Here is a 27,817-nt window from a genome sequence, read left to right as displayed (position 1 = left end):
CAGCTGGCAAAAGATATCTATGTTCTGTCTGATCCAAGCATCGCTGGCAGTAAGTAACTATAAAGAGTTTGGGGTTGAAAAGTATGGGTTTAAAATGGAGTGATAATGAGATCTTGATTGTGATGAAAGTGCTTGCTCTTTGTTGTGAAATTTTTCGATCATGATGGGAAAAATCTGCTGCGAATAGAAATTGTTGCCTTTGCTGCAAAGATAGTGAACAAAAGCTTTCACTGATAAGTCAAAAACAAGTCAAAGAAAAAAATTGGAAACTTTTAGGCAAAGAATCTGTTGTCTGGATTCATCAAAATTATATAAAGCTTTTTCTGTATATGTTCAGCTAGGAAAGTTGTATAAACTCAAAGTGTGTATATTTTAGATTTTAGCAAATGTTTTCTTCGCCTTTCTATGTTCTAAAGAAAATACCTGTTTCAAAAATTCCCTTTCAAAATCATTTCTGAATAGGAAGGTCAGACTTTATTATAGAAATAAGAAGCGATATCCCAGCTGCCACACATCTCACCCAGCAAAAGTGTTTAGCAGGTAAAGACGGCCTCAGCTCGATTCATCCAGGCCACGTCTCCAACATATTTCACCCCGCCCCTGGGGCTTAATCATGAATCTCTGGATATATCCATGATTAAGCTCCGGGACTTAATCATGCGGGGGTGGGGTGAAACAGGTTGGGGATGTGGCCTGTATGAATCGAGCTGAGGCTTCTTTTACCTGCTAAGCTCTTAGGCTAGGCGAGGTATGCAGCGGCTCTCTTACTATTTCTGCAGCGTGCTTTGGGTTTGGACAGACCTCTCCTCAGCCTGCACCCTCTCTAGTCAGTGGCATCCAACTCATTGGACCTTGATAGCCTGAGCGGGGACTCCTAAGCATTTATCGTGGGTCGCAACCTTCAATATAACCATGCTGTTCAGTCTCAGGGATCTATATATAAATGTTCTCACACAAGATTTACAACACTTTCACTCAAAATTCATGCATTTTTGTAACAGGATTCAGTTTGAAAACTGGTGAATCTTATGTGAAAACATTTATAAAAAGACCCATTTGGTGTTTTAATGAGAAAGCTGCAGTGTCTGCATCCTTTTAATATTGGATGGGCCTTAGATATTATTTCATCAAAAATAAAAGTATTAGTGTAGGGAATAACTGAAATTTTACATTTTTCTTGGTGCAGGCTTTTAGAAAAAAAACAGCTAGTCAATCACAGAAGAAAGAATTAATTAAGGGTTCTGTACACAAACTGTATAGAGGACTTTTCCGGGTTAGTATATGAAAGCCCTACCCTAGGCAAAATAAACGTATCATTGGTCACCCATTTATACATTCTTTTGCTTCACACTCTACCCCCATCATTCAGGCTTTCTTCTACATTAGACAAATCTGCTGGGGAAAATATGGCTCCCATCAACTCTGTTTTAGGTACTACAGGTCTCAAAGACCTCAGAACTATAGTCATGTCTCTGCCTCCCTGTCCTCCTGGCCATTGATGTAACAAAGTCTGGGGCCATGTGCATTGTTATTGGTCTGGAGGATAGGGGTGTGCAAACATAACTTTAGAGCTGGGGCCTCTGGGACCTGCAACACAAACCTCTGTGGGGGCTGTAAGCATAGTTGGTGCTACTCTTCCCTCTGCATGTTTATTGTACCCAGATTTGGCAACACTGGAATTTTTGTCAATTTTAGACTATATAGTCCTTATGTGCCAACTACAAGGTTCACTTTACCGTGTTAAAAAATATAAGAGATTTTAGTGATTGGGTTTAGATGACAGCCTGGGTATATTCCCTTTGTAGAAATAGTAATCAGAATGTGTATACTGACCTAGAGTAACCAGTCATAACTTTCCTAAATGACCTGGCTGGATGAATTTAAAATCTGATTGATGTGGGTTACTAAACTGCACACAGCCATATTGTACCTTTCATTACCTCTCTGAACCAGATAGAAGTTATCTTGAAAAAACTATAAGAACTTCATTTGTTTCATAAAAAAATTGACTTTTCTATTCCTCTTTTCTTTGTTCACACCTTTAATATGTTACAACCACTGCCATCAGAACTTCATTCTCAATATAGAAAACATACAGAATTCGTATGGAACATTAGTTGAAATCAAGAAACAGACTTGGAACATCCCCCAGATTAACCTTTCTATCTATTAAATTATGCTGTAAACTGTTCTAGATTTTGATAATTTTTAACAATTCCTCCTACAGAAGGTATATATTATATTTATAACTGGGCATGCAGCCAAGAAACCAATCGTAATCTTTATTAACATTTATTTTTCTTTCTTCTAAAGTTTGTCAAATGTTTCCTGCTTTCATGTCATGTTTAAGAAAACATAAAATGTAACCATTTGTCTCATCATCATTGTGGAAATAGGTAACATGATAATTTGTGTTGCATTAGGTCATAAGTTTAAAAACCAGTTCTAACAGCGGCCACACAATTTCAAATTCTGTGCCCAAATAAACCCCCCCAAAAAAACAATTCTTTTGTCCAGAAAATTATTTTAAAGGGTAACTCCTCCTCAAATTGGTTTCACTAATCGGGGTGAGTACCTCACAACTACTCCCTCACAACTATTATTATCACCCTCTTGCTCCTGTGTTCCCTAACTCACACCTGCAATCTTTCTCTCTCCACTGGCATATTGCACATCCTTCTAAACATTCACTGCCAACTTATACTTAACCACTTCAATACCGGGCACTTTCCCCCCTTCCTTACCAGGACAATTTTTAGCTTTCAGCTCTGTGGCACTTTGAATGACAATTGCACGGTCATGCAACACTGTACCCAAACTAAATTTTTATCATTTTCTTCCCACAATTAGAGCTTTTTTTGGTGGTATTTGATCCCCTCTGGGGTTTTTATTTTTTGCTAAACAAACTAAAAAAGACTGACATTTTTGAAAGAAATATGTTTTTCTTCATATCTGTTATAAAATGTTGTTTTCTCCTTCGCTGATGGGCACTGATGAGGCTACACTAATGGGCACTGATGAGACGGCAATGATGGACACTAATGAGGTGGAACTAATATGTAGAACTGATTGGCACTGATAGGCGGCACTGATATGCAACACTGATGGGCACCGATAGGTGGCACTGATGGGCACTGATAGACAGCACTGATGGGCACTAATAGGCAGCACTGATGGGGGCACTGATAGATGGCACTGGATAGGCAGCACTGATGAGGAGCTACTGACAGGCATTACTGATTGGAATCTGAAGGGCACTGACAGGCATTACTAATGGGGCACTGATTGGCACATTTATGGGCACTGATTGGCACTTTGATGGGTGCTGACAGCTGTTACTGATGGGGCACAGACGGGCAGATGATAGGCACCTCTCACAGTGTAAACCCCCCCTCTGACAGGGAGTGTCACCGATCAGCACTTCCTGGTTCACCTGCACTTCCTGGTTCACGCTGTGATCAGCTGTGATTGGTCACAGCTGATCACGTGGTAAGGAACCTCTGTCAGTTATTACCTTTTGTGTCACTTGCACCTTACCTTTTAGAACATAAGCTTTTACAAGCAGGGCCTTGCTCTTCTTTTGGATTGAATTGTAACTGTACTGTCTTTCTTTAGTTTGCAATGAGTTGCATAAACTGTTGACGGCATATAAATCCTTAATATTGAAGATGACAGCAGTAATAGTCAAAGAATACAGATTGATGGAATTGATGTGAATAAAGAATGTTTACCTTCAATTCCAGCTGGCATCTGCATTAGTGGAAATTCTGTTTGCATACATGATGAAAAGTAAAGGGCTCTAGGGACAGCAGAAGTGTGGGGGAAGCCGAGAGAGAGACTGTCAGCCCTATTCTCATATGAACCCTCCTGGGAATGTAGATGAAGACCGGACATGTATGTGTCATGAGAGGTTTTACCCGTTGGTGGCGCTATCGGTCTCTTGGATCGCAGTACCAGTGTCCACCAGCGGGTGTCTTCCAACACCTGGGACCTGTAGTAAGAGGTCTCTCCTGCTGGTGGCACTGTTGCATCCTTGGGCCGTAGTACCGGTGTCCACCAGCGGGTGCACTCCGGCAGTGTGAAGCAAACAGCACACTCTGCGCTCAGCTGTAACATGAGGTCAATTACCACAGCCTTATAAATACCCGGCAAGCCCTCATAGGCTTGCCTTGGTATTTTTCTTCCTTGTGCCCTGACCTGTTATCCCGTATCCTGTAAACCTGTATCTCCTGTATCTGAACCTGAGCCTGCTCCTGAGCCTGTATCTGATCCCATCCTGATTCCGTCCCTCCTGTGTTCCTATTCCCTTGTATCCATATCCCATCCATTATCTCCCTCTCCTATCCTGCCCTTGTTCAGTTGCTGATCCCCTGTGTATGACCCTGGCCTGGCTTACGTGTTTGATTTTGGTACTTCGCTTTGGCTGTATATATTATCTGTGGGTTTCTGTTGGTTGGTTGAGCACTATTTGTATTTGGGGTGTTTGTTTATTTATATCACTTATCTTAAATAAACATTATTCTTATTTCACTTTACATGCGTTTTGGTTTCCTCTTTGCAGTCCACACAATCTGGTCACACCTGTTCATGACAGTATACCAAGGCCATCTCTGACCAGAAGTTTCTGCACAGGGGAACCATCTCGGTTCTGTTTCACCTTGCTGGGATGAATTCAGATATTATTGTTTATTATGCTCTGCTGGCAACAGAGAGTTCTGAATATCTCCGCCAGACATTGGAAGGGTGGTCCAGTGATCAGCTGCTGGAGATTATCCAATTAGCTCACTCTGTGGTCGATCAGGGCAGTATACGGTTTGAGGATGTTCAGCCTTTGATTGGAATGTGTACAGAGCTGGTTCTGCCTGGTAACTCAAAGGGCCATGATGACTTTTCTCCCCCCTTCAGCATTAACCAGGTTGTGTCCTTAGTATGGCTGTTGGAGGATGACTCTGCATCTTTTTTTTAGCATTATTCGGTTTGTCCCAAACAGTTGTTGAAAGATTGTATAGATGCAGTGCAGTCGCTGGTCAGACAGAGGGAATGTGAGCCCACTTTTGTGCTACCTGTACTTCAGGCATGGTCAGACCTGTTATGCCCTGCTTCTGTCAGCTCTCCACAAACCAGACCTGCTACTAAACACCTGCCTGCTCAGATGTCCTTTTTCCCATCACCCCTGGCAACCTCAGCCGCAGTCCAATATACCCTGCTCCCCACCAAGTATCAATGCCCTGTTTCTACTTCCTGCACCTATCCTGCCTTTAACCCACTTGCCTCTTCTCTAATACCTGCAACTTCCCCACAAGAACTTCCTCTGGCCGCTGTTCCCCCTTCCTTGCCATATCCCAGCCCTTCCTTTCAGTATGCCTCACCTCCTGTCTATAGTCCTACAGCCACCTACAGATCTCCAGCAGTTAAGCCAAAGAAGAAACGGAAGTTCTTCCCCACTCACACAATCCTGCCAGTAACCCAACTTGCTTCCACACCAACCAACCTGTTCCAGCCTGCGTTCATGCCAGTTGAACTTGATGACCCACCTAAACCTGCCAACCCAGTGCCGAGGTACCTACCTTCCAGTCTGATGTGCCCGCTTTCCAATCTGATGTCTTGTTGCCTGCCTTCCAGCCCAAAGTCTCGGTGCCTGCCTTCCAGCCTGATCTGCCTGCCTTCCAGTCTGATGTGTCCACTTTCCAGTCTGATGTACCCGCTTTCCAGTCTGATGTCCCAATGCCTGCCTTCCCGCCCAAAGTCTCGGTGCCTGCCTTCCAGCCTGATGTGCCTACCTTCCAGTCTGATGTGCCTGCTTCCTAGTCTGATGTCTTGATGCCTGCCTTCCAGCCCAAAGTCTCGGTGCCTGCCTTCCAGTCTGATGTGCCTGCCTTCCAGTCTGATGTGCCTGCCTTCCAGTCTGATGTGTCCACTTTCCAGTCTGATGTACCCACTTTCCAGTCTGATGTACCCGCTTTCCAGTCTGATGTCTCGGTGCCTGCCTTCCAGCCCAAAGTCTCGGTGCCTGCCTTCCAGCCTGATGTGCCTACCTTCCAGCCTGATTTGTCTTCCTTCCAGTCTGATGTGCCCGCTTCCCAGTCTGCTGTTTTGATGCCTGCCTTCCAGCCCAAAGTCTTGGTGCCGGCCTTCCAGTCTGATGTGCCTACCCTCCAGTCTGATGTGTCCACTTTCCAGTCTGTTGTACCCGCTTTCCAGTCTGAAGTCGTGGTGCCTGCCTTCCAGCCTGATGTGCCTACCTTCCAGTCAGATGTGTCCGCTCTCCAGTCTGATGTTTTGATGCCTGCCTTCCAGCCTGAAGGCTCGGTGCCTGCCTTCCAGCCTGATATATCTACCTTCCAGTCTGATGTGCCCGCTTTCCAGCCTGATGTCTCGATGCCTGCCTTTCAGTCTGATGTGCCCACTTGCCAGTCGGTGCCCGCTTTCCAGTCTGATGTGCCTGCCTTCCAGCCTGGTGTTTCGGTGCCTGCCTTCCAGCCTGATGTCTCGGTGCCTGCCCTCCAGCCGGATGTCTCGGTGCCTGCCTTCCAGCTTGATGTCTCTGCCTTCCAGTCTGATATGCCCGCTTCTCAGTCTGATGTCTCGATGCCTGCCTTTCAGTCTGATGTGCCCACTTGCCAGTTGGGGCACGCTTTCCAGTCTGATGTGCCTGCCTTCCAGCCTGGTGTCTCGGTGCCTGCCTTCCAGCCGGATGTCTCAGTGCCTGCCTTTCAGCTTGATGTCTCTGCCTTCCAGTCTGATATGCCCGCTTCTCAGTCTGATGTCTCGATGCCTGCCTTCCAGCTTGATATCTCTGCCTTCCAGCTTGATGTCTCTGCCTTCCAGCTTGATGTCTCTGCCTTCCAGTCTAATGTGCCCACCTTCCAGTCTGATGTACCCGCTCTCCAGTCTAATGTGCCTGCTTTCCAGTCTGATGTCCTGATGTCTCGGCGCCTGCCTCCCAGCTCGATGTCTTTGCCTCACACTCTGATGTGCCCGCTGTCCAGTCTGTCCTGATGTCTGCCTTCCAGCCCGAAGTCTCGGTGCCCGCTTTCCAGTCTGATGCGCCTGCTATCCAGTCTGATGTGCCTGCCTTCCAGCCGGATGTCCCGATGCCTGCCTTCCAGCCGGATGTCCCGATGCCTGCCTTCCAGCCGGATGTCTCGACGCCTGCCTTCCAGCCGGATGTCTCGACGCCTGCCTTCCAGCCAGATGTCTCGACGCCTGCCTTCCAGCCGGATGTCTCAGCCTTCCAGTCTGATGTACCCGCACTCCAGTCTAATGTGCCTGCTTCCCAGTCTGATGCCTTGATGCCTGCCTTCCAGTCTGAAGTCTCGCCTGATGTCTCAGTGTCTGCATTTCCACCTGATGTCTCGATGCCAGCTTCCTAGTCTGATGTGCCAGCTTCCCAGTCTGATGTGCCAGCTTCCCAGTCTGATGTGCCTGCTTTCCAGCCTATTGTCCCAGTGCCTGCCTTCCAGCCTGATGTCTCAGTGCCTGCCTTCCAGACTGATGTGCCAGCTTTCCAGACTGATGTGCCAGCTTCCCAGCTTGAAGTGTCCGTGCCCGCTGCCCAGCTCGAAGTGCCCGCTGCCCAGCTCGAAGTGCCCGTGCCTGCTGCCCAGCTCGAAGTGCCCGCTGTCCAGCTTGGTATATTCCTGCCCGCTGTCTGCCCGGATGTGCCCGCTGTCTGCCCGGATGTACCTGCTGTCCAGTTTGATGTACCCGATGTCCAGCCTGATGTGCCCTCATCTGTTGTTCGGTTTGAGGCCATGAACTTTGGACAATTTCACCTTGTTGGAGCGTCCGGAGGCCGCTACTTTGGGGGGGTACTGTCATGAGAGGGTTTACGCGTTGGTGGCGCTATCGGTCTCTTGGATCGCAGTACCAGTATCCACCAGTGGGTGTCTTCCAACACCTGGGACCTGTAGTAAGAGGTCTCTCCTGCTGGTGGCACTGTTGCATCCTTGGGCCGTAGTACTGGTGTCCACCAGCGGGTGCACTCCGGCAGTGTGGAGCAAACAGCACACTCTGCGCTCAGCTGTAACATGAGGTCAATTACCACAGCCTTATAAATACCCGGCAAGCCCTCATAGACTTGCCTTGGTATCTTTCTTCCTTGTGCCCTGACCTGTTATCCCGTATCCTGTAAACCTGTATCTCCTGTATCTGAACCTGAGCCTGCTCCTGAGCCTGTATCCGATCCCATCCTGATTCCGTCCCTCCTGTGTTCCTATTCCCTTGTATCCATATCCCATCCATTATCTCCCTCTCCTATCCTGCCCTTGTTCAGTTGTTGATCCCCTGTGTATGACCCTGGCCTGGCTTACGTGTTTGATTTTGGTACTTCGCTTTGGCTGTATATATTATCTGTGGGTTTCTGTTGGTTGGTTGAGCACTATTTGTAGTGTTTGTTTATTTATATCACTTATCTTAAATAAACATTATTCTTATTTCACTTTACATGCATTTTGGTTTCCTCTTTGCAGTCCACACAATCTGGTCACACCTGTTCATGACAGTATGTATAAATATATACCGTGTATATATAAAGTATCTTACAAAAGTTAGTACATCTCTCACATTTTTGTAAATATTTTATTATAACTTTTCATGTGACAACACTGAAGAAATGACACTTTGCTACAATGTAAAGTAGTGAGTGTACAGCTAAAATAACTCAACACACAACCATTAATGTCTAAACTGCTGGCAACAAAAGTGAGTACACTCCTAAATGAAAATGTCCAAATTGGGCCCAATTAGCCATTTTCCCTCCCCGGTGTCATGTGACTCGTTACTGTTACAAGGTCTCAGGTGTGAATGGGGAGGAGGTGTGTTAAATTTGGTGTTATTGCTCTCACTCTCTCATACTGGTCACTGGAAGTTCAACATCGTGGCTAAGAACTCTCTGAGGATCTGGAAAAAAAAAGAATTGTTGCTCTACATAAAGATGGCTGCAGCACGGTGGCCAGGACCGGTTCCACTCAGAACAGGCCTCGCCATGGTCGACCATAGAAGTTGACTGCACATGCTCAGCGTCATATCCAGAGGTTGTCATTGGGAAATATACGTATGAGTGCTGCCAGCATTGCTGCAGAGGTTGAAGGGGTAAGGGGTCAGCCTATCAGTGCTCAGACCTTACACCGCACACTGAATCAAATTGGTCTGCATTGCTGTCGTCCCAGAAGGAAGCCTCTTTTAAATATGATGCACAAGAAAGTCTGCAAACAGTTTGCTGAAGTCAAGCAGACTAAGGACATGGATTAATGGAACCATGTCCTGCGGTCTGATGAGACCAAGATTATTATTATTATTATTCACGATTTATATAGCGCCAACAGTTTATGCAACACTTTACAATGTAGAGAGGACACAGCACAATTACAGTACAGTTCAATACAGAAGGGACAGGAGGGCCCTGCCCGTAGAGCTTACATTCTAAAGGGAGGGGGTGGTACAAAAGGTAATAGATGCTGGGAATGATTTGATGGGGCTGTTAGGTGGGTTAGGTGGTATATGCATATCTTTGACTGCTAATGTTTCACATCAATAGTTTGTTGTAGTTGCAGTTTTTAAGCTTTTGAGGTACCAAACAGACAAATTACCTATGGTGCTGACTTAGTGTGATTTGACTACTAAACAGCTTTTTTCTCTTTAGCACTCCAGCCAGCTGCCCTGCATTGTAAGTGAGGGCAGCAAGGGCCCACCCACAACACAGAGTGCTGTCAGAGTCAGCTTGAATTAAACCACGTCTATTTAACCAAGTCTTACAATGAGATTGTGAAGAACTGTCAGTACAGGTGGGGACATCAGGTACGCTGTGTGGCTGACATCCTGCCTGTTCCAGTCCCCACCTGACATTTTCAACCATGCGTTCAATTGCTACCTTGTGGAACTTCTAAATCCTGCAGAGCACTGCTGTATTTAGCATGTAATTTTTTTACTTCCCAAATAAAGGTGCATGCTAAAGTTCCAATTGTCCCCCCACCCCACCCCCCTTTGCTCAGTGTCTGGACCAACTGAAATTGATATATGAACGTGAGAAATGCTCTTACACTGCCTATATCCTGCTTTTCCACTACTTCAAGTGTTACTAAACCTAGGACCCTGCATTCACTATATCTGGTCTCCCACAGTACACAGAACAAGGAAATGCAAATTATTTTAGTAAATATAAACTGCCAAATACCTTTTCTCATCAGCAGTATATAGCAGTCTTGTGACTTCTATCGGTGTCTGGTTAAAGTTTTCATTCTTTTCTGATTGTCCTATGAGGCTGCAAGACCCCTGACCTTCTGTTTGGACAGTGCTAATTGGACCTGTGCTAATCACATGCACTCTCCCAAGAAAAAAAAAACAAACTCTCTAGCAATACACACCAAACTGAGCATGAGCAGCATGTCCCCTAGCCTTTGTTCTATCAGCAGATGGATAAGGACAGTAAAAGACGTGGAGGATCAGAGAAGACAGGATCAAGCAGCCTTTTTACACAATGTGGAGGATTAACACCGTAGGTTCCACAGTGAGTATAACAAGCATGCTTTACTGCATATACAGACTGATTTTACTGTTGTGGGTTTAGTAACACTTTAAGAGCTGCCTGCCGTCACTGTTATGTGTTCCCACACAGGTATGAACCTAGTCTAAAAAGTGTATATACAGCAGTAAGTGGCGCACTGTTCTACCTCTAAAATGTGCAAATTCAATATGTAAACAATATACATTTAATTGTGTGTAGCTATATTAAACAATAACACTAGGCCATGCGTAGATATCAAAACATTTCCTTGTGATGTGTACACATAAATACAGCATAATAACATAAATACAAATCTTCACATATAAAATAAATATAAAAATAAAATAATCAGGTCACTGATTACTCAACGGGCATCATAAAATGTCATGCTTTGATGAGAAATTCCACAAATCCTCCAGTGCTCCAACTAAATTAATAATTCTCATGTGCTTCACTTCCAGTGTGTGCAGCCTCCCACCTTCTGTTGTGGTCCTATAAAAGCATAGAGGTCTCAATATGCCTTTGGCTGTACAGGGTTAACGAACTTCCAGCTCTCCCTTATATCCTTTAGATCTCTACTAATCAGGGTGAATACCCCTTTGAGGGGAATTAGACCTCTTGCTCAGATCGGAACCCTTGATGCAATGTTCAAAAGAAGAAAATAACTCCCATTGTGAAGTAATTCTCATTACAAGTACTCAATTAAAAGGTGTACATTGCACTTAAATTTGCTGGTATGTAAAACAGCCCTCAAAATAATGTTCAGTGTATGCAGGACACTGCTCTGGTGCTGTCCACACATCTTCCCGAATGTGACGTCACCTGGCTGTGCCCTATGCGGATTGTTATCAAAAACATGACTTCATCAGGGAAACCTCCTGATGAAATTGAATTAGGACAATGAACTCCACTCTGGTAGAGCACAAATAGTCCATAGCCAATTTTTAATAAAGTGCTTATTGTAATGTGTGTGTGTAGATATATATATTTATATTATTATTATTATTATACAGGATTTATATAGCGCCAACAGTTTATGCAGCGCTTTACAATATAAAGGGAGACAATACAGTTATAATACAATAAGATACAGGAGGATTAAGAGGGCCCTGCTCAGAAGAGCTTACAAGCTAATAGGGTGGGGCAGGTGGTACAAAAGGAATGAGCAGATGGAAGTGGTAAAAGATTAGTTAGAGATGTTATATTCTTTCCTGAAGAGATGAGTTTTCAGGGATCGCCTGAAGGTAGCAAGAGTAGGGGATAGCCGGACAGGTGGAGGTAGCGAGTTCCAGAGGATGGGAGAGGCTCTGGAGAAATCCTGGAGACGAGCATGAGAGGAGGAGATGAGAGAGCTTGAGAGTAGGAGGTCTTGAGAAGAACGGAGAGGACGATTTGGGTGATATTTGGAGACAAGATTGGTGATTGGGGTTTGATTAGGGATTGGAGGGGAGGGTTGGCAGACACTGAGCGGTTGGTAAGGTGGATAAGTCTGGCAGCAGCATTCATGATAGACTGAAGAGGGGATAGCCTATGGAGAGGCAGGCCAATGAGAAGGGAGTTGGAATAGTCAAGGCAAGAGATAAAGAGGGAGTGAATGAGGAGCTTGGTGGTTTCATTTGTTAAAAAGGGGCAAATTTTAGAGATGTTACGGAGGTGAATTCTACAAACTTTTGACAACGATTGGATTTGAGGCTGAAATGACAAGTCAGAGTTTAGGATTACACCTAGTAATCTGGCATGAGGAGAGGGACTGATAGTTGCATTGTTGATTTTGATGGAAAAGTCATGGAGGGGGGCACGGGCAGGGGGGAATATTAATAGCTCAGTTTTAGAGAGATTTAGTTTAAGGAAGTGTACATAAATAATTACCCCCAAGGGATTAAAGGGACTTTAACGGCAACCACATATTAAAATTTAATTTATTAGGTAGAAAACAATGTGATGAAAAACATTGAAAAAATAAACATAACATAACAACAAAAATATCATAAAACAGATAGGAAGCTATACAAGCTGTACTGATATGCAGGAATGAAGGCTATATTCAATAGTCTTGCCACGAGGTCTTACGCGTTTCGGGATCATCAGAAACATATCGTGGGGCATAATCCTATTGTATGATAGAATATAAAAAAAATAATAAGTACAAAAAAGAAACAACATAAGTATGACATTTGCAAGTACCACATATACAACATTGGGTCAGTGTGAACATAAACAAGGGGACACAACCTACCCAAACATATCAGTATCGGAGCATCTACGCCAAAGCTGCAGCGGCGACAGTGTCAAACACCCACAGGTCCAAAAGGATAAGGAGGACCGGGGTGTATGATTGGCCCCACTCTATCCACACTGGTCCAACCCACAGACAAGGGGACATCCAGCAATCCCACCATTCAGGTGGAAACTGAATCGCAACACTATAGCCGGATGGGAATCTGAGGGGTAATAAAATATATGCGATATAGTTTAATGATGCCTATATCAGCAATGCGATTTAGAAATCATGATACAAAAGGAAGGTTAGTAAAGTAGGCTAAACTCATACCAAAGTGTCCACAGAGTCAGTCAAAAAGTCTGGATGAGGGCCAGAGAGGGAGAAGACCATCACTGTGTAAAATGTGACACGGGTAATGCAGTGAGTAGATCCTCATAACATCAGGGTCTGTAAACGATAGGAGGTAAAGTCATATAGGCAGCCATTCAGTACCAGGCTCAAAAAGAGGGATATACAAGCACCAACCAACACAAAAAACACTTACATATAGGTGCAGGGCTATTTCCTGTCAGGATAGGGACTATCATACAGCACCGTCCGGACCGTCCACTGCCGAATGTGGTAGTGATGGAATCGCACCGATCAGCGCTGTATTATAAGGAGCCTGAGGGGGCAGAGTCAGACGTGGCGTCGCATTAGCTATGCGGCGTCATCACGTCAGTCAGCAGATGAGGCAGTGTCCAAGGCGAGCGGCCGTACTATGGCGGCACGCCCACTGTGTCATCCTCACCCAGAACGGAAGACTGTGTTCGTCTGACAGGTAGTCCCGCCCACCAAGGCATGTAGGACAGCTGAGCGGTATTATTGATTGCCTAGTGACAGACAAGCAGACGCTGTAAAGCAAAGCATTGACAAGACACTTGGGCATAATTATGTAACTGGGAACTGTGTTTTAACACTAGGGCTAAACCTTCAATATTCCAAAAGCAGGATTGACAAGAAAGAGAGATGGATGTCATGAAAATGAGAATACCCACATCTATCCATAACTGAGCAAGCGTTGCCGAGGCCCACAAATGAGGGGTGAGGACCCCGAGCCATCACTGCATGGCCCACCCCACAGGAGAACCCTGAGAGGGAGGTCATGCAACGGCGGCCCACCGACGCAGGAAGGCCGCCAGGTGAGCAGACGCCGCTAGACAGCAATGAAAATGCTCGCCGGCAGGCCATAAACGGAGGCCCCCCGTGGGAACAATAAGGTCCCGGGGGGCCCCCGTGCGCCGGGCGGGACAGGGGACAGGGCGGGGTCAGCCAGATGTATAAGGACACCAATGCATCCGCAAGCAGACCAGGCAGAGAAAGCTCCGACACTAACAGGGCACAAGGGCAATCAAGGCATACCACATATTTGAACTGGGCATGACAGATAACAAAGCAATTGTAATTATTGGGAAAAACAGCTATAGCATGATGGTGCATATTAAGGATTGGAGGCAGAGAGAAACAAAAACTTAAGGAGGGCCTGCAGAGAGAGACTAGAGATCTTTCTCACAAAGACCTCTAGGAATGGTCTATAGCTCAATTGCTCATTTAGGCCCGGGGGTGAGGTGGCAACAAGGTCCATAATCCAGCGGGCCTCCCGCTGTAAGAGGACCTTGTTCCAGTCCCCACCCCTCGGGTTAGGGTGGACTCTATCCAAGATCAGGAATTGGATTCGTGGAAAAATCCCATGGTGTTCATTAATAACATGTCTTCCCAAAGGGAGGTTGGGGTTGGCTTTTTTCATTGAGGTAATATGTCTGGAGGCCCGTGCAGAGAACTTCAATTTAGTCTTGCCAACGTAGAATCGTTGGCATTGAGTGAGGAGGTACACTACCCCCTCGGTCTTGCAGTTAAAGTAATGATGGGGTGTGTATGGTCGACCATTGGGGAGAATGTTGTTTGGGCTTGTGTTCATGTATCTGCATATCGGACACCCCCCACATGTAAATATCCCAAATCTTTTGCATGGGTCATTGCGAAAATCGCCCACAAATTCGCTGTGGACTAATTGGTCTCTTAGTGAGCTGGCGCGTCGGTATGTAATGGAGGGTCGTGCAGATAGGTGTGGACGCAAATGCGGGTCGGTATATAGTGTATGCCAGAATCTGTCAAAGATTGATCTGACAGATTCGTGTTGGTTACTAAACCTCATAATCATCCTCACTGGGGCACAATTGTCGGGCTTCTTTCGATGACTAAAGAGTAGTTCACGTCTATTCTGTCCGTTGGCTCTTTTAAATGCTTTTTTCAGAATTGAATGCGAGTATCCCCTGAGAAGAAGTCTATCTCTCAGGGCAGATGCTTAACGTAAAAACGATTCTTGGTCCGAGCAGTTCCGCTTAAGCCTAAGGTACTGGCTGTAAGGGATTGCCCGGAGGAGAGGCTGGGGGTGGGCGCTGGAGGCGTGCAATATAGTATTGCCTGCTGTGGGTTTGCGGAAGAGACCGCTTGATAGACTACCATCTGCATTTTTGGTGATGATGGTGTCGAGGAATGTAACACTGGTCTCACTGTAAGTAAAAGTAAATTTTAAGTTTAAGGTATTTTGTTGCATGCAGTTGATGCATTCCTCCAGCTCCCTCTCCGAGCCCTCCCACAACAAAAGAATGTCATCAATGTATCGGAACCAAGCCGCTACATGTTGTGTGTGGGACCGAGAAGACTCGTCGGACAAAAAAGACTTCTCCCACTCCCCCAGGTACAGGTTGGCGTAGGATGGGGCAAAGGAGGTCCCCATCGCCACACCCTGTACCTGGAGGAAGTGGGAGCCATCAAAAGAAAAGACATTGTGATGGAGAATGAACTCCAATGCCATGATGATGAACTCGCATAATTTTTTGTCATCTCTGTGTGTTTGTGCAATGACCCGTCTAATTACGGCCAAGCCCAGCTGATGAGGGATGGAACTGTACAAGGCTTCTATGTCGATGGCCACCAATAAAGCCCGCCGCGACACATGCAGGCCCTCTAAACTTTGTAAAAGGTAGATGGTATCACGCACAAAGGAGGGTAGATTCTCGACGAAGGGCTTAAGGTGGGCATCGACATAGAAGCTGAGATGTTCAGTGAGGGCACCGTTGCCTGATACAATTGGTCTTCCTGCAGGGACCAATGCATTTTTATGGACCTTGGGTAGGCAGTAGAAGGTTGGAGTCCTGGGAAACTTGATGCGCAAGAATTCCCAGGTGTCTTGATCTATAATGCCTTGAGAGAAAGCTCCATCTACAAGGGCATAAAACTGAGTTTCAAACCTCGCAATGCTGGCTCTGGGGATGGGTTTGTACCAATCTCGGTTGGGCAACACTTTTTTACACATTGCCCTATATTGGTCGTTGGACATAATGACAATGTTGCCCCCCTTGTCAGAGGGCTTGATCGTCAAAGCATGGCATTTTTTAAAATTTTCAAGTGCAAGTCGTTCAGAGGGGGACAGATTGTCAGTCTTTTTTCGTATTTTTAATTTCCTAATCTCAGATGTCACCGAAGAGATGAAAGTCATTAAATTCGGGTTGAAGCTGAGAGGGGGAAACTTATCTGACTTATTTTTCAGCTTTTTTGACTGAGGGGGAGGTGTGTCGACCGTTAATTGTTCCTGGAGTAATGATTCTATATCCATAGAATCAATAAGCTCTGTTGGATCCTGCTGTGTATTATAGTTACCAGAAGTTCCCAGAGCAGATTGAGTAGAAGAAGGAAGATAATCGGTGATTAATTTTTTCTGCGTGTTCGAATCTCCACCGGATAGGGGATGTTTGGCTTTCTTCTGTCTATTTCTGTTACGATTCCGGGAAAAGGAGGAAGCAGAGACAGACGAGTTAATAGAGGAATCTGACCCCCTTTCCATAGTAGCTTTAGTTAGACCTCTATTTCTAGGGTTAGGTGTGTGGTTACTTTGAAGCCATTTGTAGGCTTTTCCCTCCTGGAATTACAATTTGTCACGCCAAAATTTTTTTAGTTTAGTTTAAGGAAGTGGTGCGACATCCATGCTGATATGTCAGTTAGTAAGTTAGTAATGCAAGAGGAGACTGAAGGAGTGAGGTAAGGAGTAGACAGATAGATTTGGGTGTCATCAGCATATAAGTGGTATTGGAAGCCGTGGGCGGTTATTAAGTGACCAAGGGAGGAGGTGTAGATAGAGAAGAGAAGGGGTCCAAGAACAGAGCCTTGGGGGACCCCCACAGAAAGGGGCAATGGAGAAGAGGAGACAGAGTTGTAGGTGACACTGAAGGAGCGCTGTGATGAATAGGCAGAGAATCAGGATAGAGCAGAATCTCAGAGGCCAAGGGAATGTAGTTTATTGAGAAGAAGCGGCTGGTCAATAGTATCATTGTAGACAGAGGTGGCCAGATCAGGACAGGACAGGGGAGAGATTTTGTCATATAGGTGGTCAGTAGCAGAATAGAGAAGAGAAGGGTTTAAGTGGCAAAGGTTTCTACAAGTAATTGTTTGCTGCTTGGAGGGATGGGTGGTTGGAGGCAAGGATACAGTGAAAGTAACGAGGTTGTGATCAGAGAGAAGAAAGGGGGTCTTGGTGAGGTTGCCAGGTTGCAGAGATGGGAGAATACAGGGTCAAGGGTATTACCATTGGAGTCAGTGGAAGTATGTGTCCATTGGGTTAGGTCAAAAGATGAGGTTAAGTCGAGAAGTTTAGCTGTAATTGGGCTGTTAACATTGACAGGAATGTTGAAGTCACCAAGAATGATAGTGGGTATTTCAGAGGAGAGAAGGTAGGGTAGCCAGGCAGCAAAGTCATCAAGAAAGCGCGATACCGGCCCAGGAGGCTGATAAATTGCTGCAATCCTCAGTGAAATGGGAGAAAACAGACGAATACAGTGCATCTCGAAAGAAGAGAAGGATAGAGAGGGAGGGACAGGAAGGACTTGGAAGGTGCTTTGTGGGGATAGAAGGAAGCCAACTCCACCTCATTTCTGTCTCTTGGGTCTGGGGGATTGAGTCCAATGGAGACCACCATGGGAGAGGGCAGCAGGAGAAGCTGAGTCAAAATTTTGAAGTCAGTTTTCTGTTATGGCGAGTATGTTAAAGCCATGAGAGATGAAGTGGTCATGTACAGATGTTAGCTTGTTACAGATGGAGCGGGGGCGTTCCAAAGGGCACATGAGATTGGTGGGCTGCTTTGAGAAAGCAGGGGGATAGAATTTAAACTGAGTGGATTGCGGTGGTTGCCAGAGGGGGAGGGGAATTGGATAAGTGGCTTGCAGTTGGAAAATGGCGGACCAGGATTAGGAGAAATGTCACCTGGGACTAGGAGAAGGAGGAGGGCAAGAAAGGCAAGATGGGAGTGGGATGTGCATGAGTGCACATGTCTAGAGGCCCTGGTGTTTATGTCAGCATGTGGATGCAGCAAATGCAGGAGATGATGGGTGCCATAGTAGGGAGAGGGTAGGAGTGAGGCTGATATGTGCATGCTGCAGGGAAGAGAGGAGGGGTAGAGTAAAGATAATTTGAGGATAGAAGACACCAATGTGAGAGGGAAGAGAATAAGGAGCATGTTAGTGGATAGAGAGTGGGAAACTGACTTTATATAAAATAAATATCAAAATCTGGTTTGCGCGTCGTCTTGCAGAGTGGAACAGAGTTCTTGCTGTATCTTCATCCAGTTTTAGTTATCCTGCTTTTGTTAAACTGCGTATATATATATATATATATATATATATATATATATATATATATATATATATATATATATATATATATATATATATATATATGTATATATATATATATATATATATATATATATACATATACATATACATATATATATATATGTATATATATACATATGTATATATATATATATATATATATATATATATATATATATATATATATATATATATATATAGCAATAATTCTCGGTGGAGCTGCTGGTTTAAGCGGGCTTGTTACCTTCACTCTCCTTCCCTCTGTTTTACCGCCACCGGGTCTAGGGTTCTGTTGAGTTTACCTCTGGACGATGCACGCACCAACACTTGAATACGTTTTCAATGCTTTATTAAACGATTTACTAAGGAAGTAGCAGGAAAGAGGCAGAAGGGAAACTGCAGAAGAAACTCAAATATCTTCTTATAAGGTTCTTGACAAATGTCCTGGTAGAATTTGGATAATATAATAGAATGCGCTCCCCTCGTGGGACACACTCTTTGCTCGCCTGGATAGGCCTCTCTCACTTGCCTAGCAGCCAGTACGTAGCACGAACAAAAGTCTCTGCCACAGACTTGTTTGGGGTAAACCTGTACGGTCCTCTGCCACAGGATGTACCGTTTTTTCTTGTAGTGAATGTCAGTCACAGTGCTTGAACCTTTATGCCAACCCGGCAACACTATGCTGTATAGTTACTTTCAGGATACGTCCTCCACCTCCACCAGGCCCCTCTCCAGACCAGCACGCTGCGTGATCCTTCCATGACGGGTCCTCCCCTGGGATCTCCTCGGTTGTCCAGCTTCTTCCCTTCTGGATAGACAGCTCAGGACCATTCCTCGGCTGCTGTGGTAGGCCCCAGACAAGCTTCTGGGCCCACCCCTGCACCCCAGCGGCGTGGGCCTCCGGAACGGAGGACCACGAGATTGCTCTCTAACGCATACCTGTCGGCCAGGAGGGCCAGCAGGTGGCTGTAAAGTGAACCCCCTAATATGGCGTCTGTCCCATAAATACCCTCGCCCAGAATGCAACTCAGAGGACCACCTCCACTGAGTTGTCTCCGGGACAGAAGAGCATCCATACGGTTCGACACGTTGCCTTTCCAACACTGACCAGCAATAAAAGCAACACCCACCGATCAGTCTGGAAACACACACAATGTCAGCCAAGCTGGAATAGAGGCAAACTTAACCTATTTAACGAACAAGTTACTACATTTACCTTTATTTTGTTGTCGGAAAATTTTATATGCTGCTCTCAAACTTTGTGTGTCGGAAAATCCGATGGAAAATGTGTGATGGAGCCCACACACGGTCGGAATTTCCGACAACAAGGTCCTATAACACATTTTCCGTCGGAAAATCTGACCGTGTGTACGGGGCATTAGACTTACATCTATAAAACATTATGTTCACATCCGCAAACAAAACCATCCTATGATTGTACACAACCTTACTGTCTATCTAGCTGAAAAGCCTCCCAGCTTGATATGAGATCCTATAATTCCTGAAAAGGAAAACTTATTAAACACACACGCATATGTATACACTGTACAATATTAGGAGCAAAGCCTAATTTTTAGAGAAAATGAGCCTCTCTTCCTTTTATCCATATCGGAATTAACTTAAGGAGTCCATCCCTGTTCTATGATTTCTTCAAATAAAGAAAGAAAATAAATCCGGCTAGCAAAAGAAGTCCTTGGATTTAAAACACTGAGCAACATATGTAAATCTTGACCACGCAGATTTCTTTACACTGACACCAACTAGCTAACTACTTGCAAAGTTCTTTTGTCCAGAATTACCAATAAAACCGGGGATCTGGCAATGTCAGTGGTTTTCCCATTTTATCCACAGTGGTAATGAAATAAACAACATCATCTTTTCCGGGCCTGCAGATAACCACTTTGTCAGCATAGATGTGCCGACCGAAGTTCCAGTGCATGAAACATCCACTAAAACATTCATCCATCTTAGCAGAACATCCAGTCTTTCGGAAAGGCTTAGGCACAGACAAATAGTCCCAAACAGCTTGACTGTACCAAAGTTCCCGATTAGTTTCAATCACCTGCATGATATCCTGGGGCACATAGGGGAACTCCAAACCATACTCGGCAGCGACACGCTTGTTTAACATCCTCTGCAAACGTGCAAGTTTGGGCAAAGATCTGTCTCTCCCCATACCAGGTGGTACACAAGAATCCAATGATTTGCTCACCATAGACCCAGCCGGTGTCTGTAGTGAACTAGCAACTTTTGGCAAAGTCCCAGTAACAGTACTGTGTGGCTCTACACAGGGTGACGTCTTCCCAGAACTCAGAGCTGTCCATTCAGGGAAAGTCATAGCAGAGGCAACATCTTCACCTTGTGACCATAACAGCTCTTGTGACATAGTCTCAAATAGGTCATCATCCCCAGAAAGATCCGACATGGATTCTAATTCCGAGTCTCTCAACTCTTCTGCTGGTAGATATTTACTCACAGTCCCAGATAAATTCCCCATCAGTGGCTTACCCATTCCTGACGTGGACTCTGGTAGCTCCGATTCAGGTAACCTCTGGGGTAGGCCTCGACCACGGCCGCGGAAAGCCTTCACATATCCCACCTTCCTTTGAGTAGGCACAACAGGAGTAGGTGTAGTGGACGCAGAAATCAAAGTAATGTCCCCTGACGAGACAACAGCAGCAGTGTCTCTCTCCGGAACATTGTCAGCAACAACAGGCGAAGTGGTGGCCTGTCGTTCTCTCTCCGTAGAAGTAGCAGCTTCTACTGTGGCGATACCTGTTGCCCAATCTATCCGATAAGCACGGGGAGATGTGGTAGATTCAGGGCCGGTACAAGGCAGGGGCGGAGAGGGCACGTGCCCTGGGCGGTACCATTTGGTATAGGGGAGGGGGGTGCAGCTGTGCGCTCCTGCATGATCCTCCCTTCCCTTCCCTCAGCACACAACTACACTGTTACTCCCCTACGGAGGAGTCCCGTTGTCTCTGCCAGCGCCGTGACGTCACTCACGGCTGGAGGCGAGGTGGGAGGACGCAGAGAGGAGCGCAGGGAGGCGGGAGCTGTGAGCTGTGAGCTGAGAGCTGAGCTGTGTCGTGTCGGCGCGCTGTCTGTCTCAAGCGGAGCCGAGCTGAGGAGATGCTGCCTGGCTGGCTGGATTCAATCTGGAAGGTAGAAGAGCGCAGTGCCAGTGTTCTGACTCAGATATTTAGCAGTGGTGGTCACTGGTCATTAACCTCGCCTCCTCCCCTCCCCCCAATCCAGACATTATTAATCTGTTTTTTAGTGTTTACTTACACAAGTTGAGACTCATAACTTCTGAGTCTGAACTTGTGTGAGTAAACACTAAAAAACAGATTAATAAATGGCTGGATTGGGGGGAGGGGAGGAGGCTGAGGCGAGGTTAATGACCAGTGACCACCACTGCTGAATACCCCACAATACTGTGCAATACTCTGCAATACCCCGCAACACTGTGCAATACTCCACAATACTGTGCAATACTCTGCAATACCCCACAATACTGTGCAATACTCTGCAATACCCCCACAATACTGTGCAATACTCTGCAATACCCCACAACACTGTGCAATACTCTGCAATACCCCCACAATACTGTGCAATACTCTGCAATACCCCACAATACTGTGCAATACTCTGCAATGCCCCACAATACTGTGCAATACTCTGCAATGCTCTGCAATTCCCCCGAAATACTCTGCAATACCCTGCAACACTGTGCCATACTCTGCAATACCCCGCAATACTCTGCAATACCCCGCAGTACTCTGCAATACCCCGCAATACTTTGCAATACTCTGCAATACCCCCACAATACTGTGCAATACTCTGCAATGCCCCACAATACTGTGCAATACTCTGCAATGCTCTGCAATACCCCGAAATACTCTGCAATACCCCGCAATACTCTGCAATACCCCGCAGTACTCTGCAATACCCCGCAATACTTTGCAATACTCTGCAATAGCCTCCAATACGCTGCAATACCCCGCAACACTGTGCAATACTCTGAAATATCCCGCAACACTGTGCAATACTCTGCGATACCCCACAATACTGTGCAATACTCTGCAATACCCCCACAATACTGTGCAATACTCTGCAATACCCCACAATACTGTGCAATACTCTGCAATGCCCCACAATACTGTGCAATACTCTGCAATGCTCTGCAATACCCCGAAATACTCTGCAATACCCCGCAATACTCTGCAATACCCCGCAGTACTCTGCAATACCCCGCAGTACTCTGCAATACTCTGCAATAGCCTCCAATACTCTGCAATACCCCGCAACACTGTGCAATACTCTGCAATACTCTGCAATAGCCTCCAATACTCTGCAATACCCCGCAACACTGTGCAATACTCTGCAATATCCCGCAACACTGTGCAATAGTCTGCAATACCCCACAATACTGTGCAATACTCTGCAATACCCCGCAATACCCTGCAATACCCCGCAATACTTTGCAATACTCTGCAATAGCCCCCAATACTCTGCAATACCCCACAATACTGTGCAATACTCTGCAATACCCTGAAATACTCTGCAATACCCCACAATACTGTGCAATACTCTGCAATACCCTGAAATACTCTGCAATACCCCGCAATACTGTGCAATACTCTGCAATACTCTGCAATACCCCGCAACACTGTGCAATACTCTGCAATACCCCCACAATACTGTGCAATACTCTGCAATACCCCACAATACTGTGCAATACTCTGCAATACCCCGCAACACTGTGCAATACTCTGCAATACCCCACAATACTCTGCAATACTCTGCAATACCCCACAATACTGTGCAATGCTCTGCAATGACGACATTGAAACGACATTGATTCTTTATTAAAACCGGGGGGGGGGGCGCAGTTTGCCATCTTCGCCCTGGGCACCAAATGGCCTTGTCCCAGCACTGGGTAGATTGCTCTACTACAAACAAGTACACTCCACATTGCGGACATCGGCCAAACGGACGGAGATGTACGGCCAATCCTTCACATCGGTGGCAGATCATACCCAGTCCCTCAATATCTCCTGAAGTGTACAGGACAAACCTCCCCTGCGGCTTCAAATGAACTCCAGTATCTGTGAGCAGAGTTCCAGATAGCACAGTATTCATCACGGTACTTACAGGGAACATTCTTGGTCCCATGATTGGCTGCATCGCCGGAAAAGACATGGCCACACTCTGATCCTCTCAGCACGATCACAAGGCCTTTCCTCTCCTCTGGCGCCAAACACACACATTCGTCCCACGCGGTAACAAGTAGGGTAGGCTCCTCCCACTTGTTCTTCTGGTCACGTAGCTCCCGGGCCTTCACTGGCGCCCGCGTCTACGCATTCAGAAATAAAGTCCTGCAGTTTAACCTTTTCTCTTCCTGAAGGATTTTTTCAAAGTCCAGCTCTCTCCGTAAACTCCCGGTAAAACACCTCTCTGGGTTGCGAGAACTGACAATCAACAAATCCCGGACGAGCCCCCACATGTAGCAATAACTCTCGGTGGAGCTGCTGGTTTAAGCGGGCTTGTTACCTTCACTCTCCTTCCCTCTGTTTTACTGCCACTGGGTCTAGGGTTCCATTGAGTTTACCTCTGGACGATACACGCATGAACACTTGAATACATTTTCAATGCTTTATTAAACGATTTACTAAGGAAGTAGCAGGAAAGAGGCAGAAGGGAAACTGCAGAAGAAACTCAAATATCTTCTTATAAGGTTCTTGGCAAATGTCCTGGTAGAATTTGGATAATATAATAGAATGCGCTCCCCTCGTGGGACACACTCTTTGCTCACCTGGATAGGCCTCTCTCACTTGCCTAGTAGCACGAACAAAAGTCTCTGCCACAGACTTGTTTGGGGTAAAGCTGTACGGTCCTCTGCCACAGGATGTACCGGTTTTTCTTGTAGTGAATGTCAGTCACAGTGCTTGAACCTTTAAACCAATCCGGCAACACTATGCTGTATAGTTACTTTTAGGATACGTCCCCCACCGAGTCACCAGGCCCCTCTCCAGACCAGCATGCTGCGTGATCCTTCCATGACGGGTCCTCCCATGGGATCTCTTCGGTTGTCCAGCTTCTTCCCTTCTGGATAGACAGCTCAGGACCATTCCTCGGCTGCTGTGGTAGGCCCCAGACAAGCTTCTGGGCCCACCCCTGCGCCGCAGCGGCGTGAGCCTCTGGAACAGAGGACCACGAGATTGCTCTCTAACGCATACCTGTCAGCCAGGAGGGCCAGCAGGTGGCTGTAAAATGAACCCCCTAATATGGCGTCTGTCCCATAAATACCCTCGCCCAGAATGCAACTCAGAGGACCACCTCCACGGGTTGTCTCCGGGACAGAAGAGCATCCATACGCTTCGACACGTTGCCTTTCCAACACTGACCAGCAATAACAGCGACACCCACCGATCAGTCTGGAAACACACACAACGTCAGCCAAGCTGGAACAGAGGCAAACTTAACCTATTTAACGAACAAGTTACTAAATTTACCTAACATATGGTAGATCGCAAATCTACCAGCGCTACACACACACACATATATATATATATATATATATATATAAATATATATATATATATATATGCTACAGATGGGCAAGGTGCTGGATCAAGTAAAGACTTAGGTAAATGTAAAAGGGGGCGAGGGGATGATACTAATACCTAAACATTTTTTTACCTTAATGCAGGGAATACATTAAAAGAGAAGTATGGGTTTGTTTTTTTTCCCCCCATCATACTTACCTAGGTGGATGCAGCATTGATCCAATGCTACGTCTGTCCCCCGGTCCCTCTACACTGAGAACCGAGGGATTGAACATTGACTATGGCTCGGTTCTCACAGCTCCCCAAGCAGAGAGCTGCTGACTGTCAATCAGCATCTCTCTGCTCTGCTTCCTCCTAGCTCACTGGGGCACTGAGCTGTGGAGGGCAGGGGAGCGGTTGTCTCAGGCTCTCAGCAGCTCGCTGAAATGGGTGTCAGTTCAGGCACCTGGCGGATCCAAACTTTGTTGTCGTGATGACGCGGTACCTGGAATGATTCCTGTGAGGTCAGCAGAGAGCAGACTTCAGCCCGCTCTCTGCTGAAAACGGGTCACAGGAGTGCAAAATGAATTGCAGTTCTGTGACCCATAGGAGGAGCCCAGCCAAACAAGCTTAAGCTGGACTTCTCCTTTAAGGTAAAATTTTTTTAGGCTTTAGAACCACTTTAAATGATAAGTGTACTGACAGAATATAGAGAATGCTATTGCAAAAACCCATCCTTAAAATGCCAGTTGTTTGGATGTTCTAATAGTTTGGAAGTTTCTGAGGCACTAACCTGCAACTAGTATGCACATCAAAAGTTAGACTTCCTTTCAACTTTCTAATCCACATGCTTGCTCCAGGTTAGTGCCTTATAGAAAGTCTCAATGTCAGAGATTTCATAATATTAATATTTCTTTAATGCAGAATTGCTTTCTTTTTTCTTGTTGCAAATCAAAAAAAGATTTTACTAGATTTCTGGAGCCGAACATAAACAAAATGAATGCTGAGTAAAATTGTTCTGAAGGAAGATCACTGCATTTTGAAGGAGAATGTTGTCCAAATCTCAGACCTCAACTAAGTTAATGAAAAAAGGAACAATTCTTCCGTGACCACCTACTTTTATTAAATACAGCGACTTCTTATCCATATCACAGTATCATTAAAAGGTGCCGATATTCATCTTATTTCAAAAGGAATTTGTGTTTGAATAATTCAACACCATTAATTATTGCTTGCCTACGTGTCGGTTTGATGCTGCTTCTGTGGACACATAAATGTGACTGAAGCCTGTACAAAGTCTCCAAGCTCCACTTTCCATACAGGACATGCTAATGCTACCAGCCAGTTTTAGCCACAGGGACCTAATTAAAGGGAAATAAATTAATCTTACTGATGAGGTAATTCAAAGGACGTAGTCATTTACACTAATAAACCAACTCTTTAGCTTAGCATAAAGCAGAAACAAGATGCAGCGACTCAATGAACATCAACTTGGGGAATAAAAAATATATAAAGTCTGGGGAGAGTATAACAGTCAAAATGAAGTTTGTATATTTGTGGAGTTCTGTAAAAAATTAAACATGTGTTAACTCTTCATGTACTATATGACCAATCTTCAACTCTCACTTCAGTGATGCTTCTGTAACGTTGTAAATTTGACCTAAAAACCATCACTGTGTCAAATATCACTTCAATAAAAAGGGGAATTGGGGCATGTTTATTAAGCTTGCACTACACTTTACTTTAATGCACTGGTTAGTAGTAATAGTGATAAGTGAAGCCGGTGAATTTTCTGTGCTCCATGGTGGTTAGTTAAAGCCAGCCTTTCTTTTCTGATGTTTACAGAAACCATATTGACAAATATGAAATACCAAGCTTTTATATAACTTAATAGTGCATAAATAATGATAAAAAACCCCAGCCTATCCCCAGAGCCTGTCCTAAGAGTTCCAGGTATTCTCTCATTGGGGGCTCCCTTTTTGCCTTTCTTACACACACAAGACACTTCTGGCTACAAAGATAAAGATCAAGAGAAAAATTTGCATGTTTATGTGAAATCTCTTACTTCTCTTCTGCTTTTTTTTGTGGGGAGTGAAAAAAAAAGAAGCCATCTGAAAGTTCTAAAGCTGGCCATACATAGATCGAAATTTAGCCAGTGCCAGCGGATTGATCCACGCATGGGCACTGTAGTTGTACAGAATACAAATGCTCAGCAGGGAGGATTCCACCATCCACTTCGAGTATGTGGATGAAGGAATTGAGTCAGATATTTCATTCATAAGTCTCAATTTGGAGCATACATAGGGCTGAGATCTTGCCCCCATTTGACAGTGCTTTGTTTTCTGAGCATCCAATGGGAGGAAGAAGAGTCAGTCACATTCTCTCAAATGAACAAAAGAACCAGGAATGTTTTTCCTTTTTAATTATTAAATGGAGTGACAAGGGAGTGGACTTCTATCAAAGCTGCCTTTAAACTGCATCCATTGCTTTGCCTTTCATAGGCAGATAATAGGTTGGCTTTGATGAAGATCTCTAGGCAAAGCACTGCATTTAGTTATTGTACTATATTACTTTTTGCATTGCTTTTTTTTTTGACAGGTAAAAACTTTATTAAATGTAATGCAGCATACAAACAAAGAAGCATACATCAGCTATACAAATTCAAAAAGATAAGTGATGGATAGGCTACTAGCTGTGAATGCTACTATTGGTGACCCCACTGGTATTTTGCTGAACCCACCTAAAGGAAACTGTTTAAAGGCAGGATATTTGTTAGGGAATGTTTGGTAATCCCTGAGATGATGGCCACTGGGTTTCACTCATTTTACTTACC

General features: G+C 45.3%; 1 long non-coding RNA gene across 1 annotated transcript; it reads left to right on the top strand.

Moving 5' to 3' along the window:
* Positions 1 to 11: 11 nt before the first annotated feature.
* Positions 12 to 27,697, top strand: LOC141146875 (uncharacterized). Its single transcript, XR_012244996.1, has 3 exons — positions 12 to 49; positions 9,644 to 10,507; positions 25,946 to 27,697. It is a non-coding gene; the product is annotated as an uncharacterized lncRNA (long non-coding RNA).
* Positions 27,698 to 27,817: the final 120 nt, after the last annotated feature.

Source organism: Aquarana catesbeiana, linkage group LG01 (assembly GCF_042186555.1).
Source record: "Aquarana catesbeiana isolate 2022-GZ linkage group LG01, ASM4218655v1, whole genome shotgun sequence".
NCBI lineage: Eukaryota > Metazoa > Chordata > Amphibia > Anura > Ranidae > Aquarana > Aquarana catesbeiana.
This window is presented reverse-complemented; position numbering and strand designations above follow the sequence as displayed.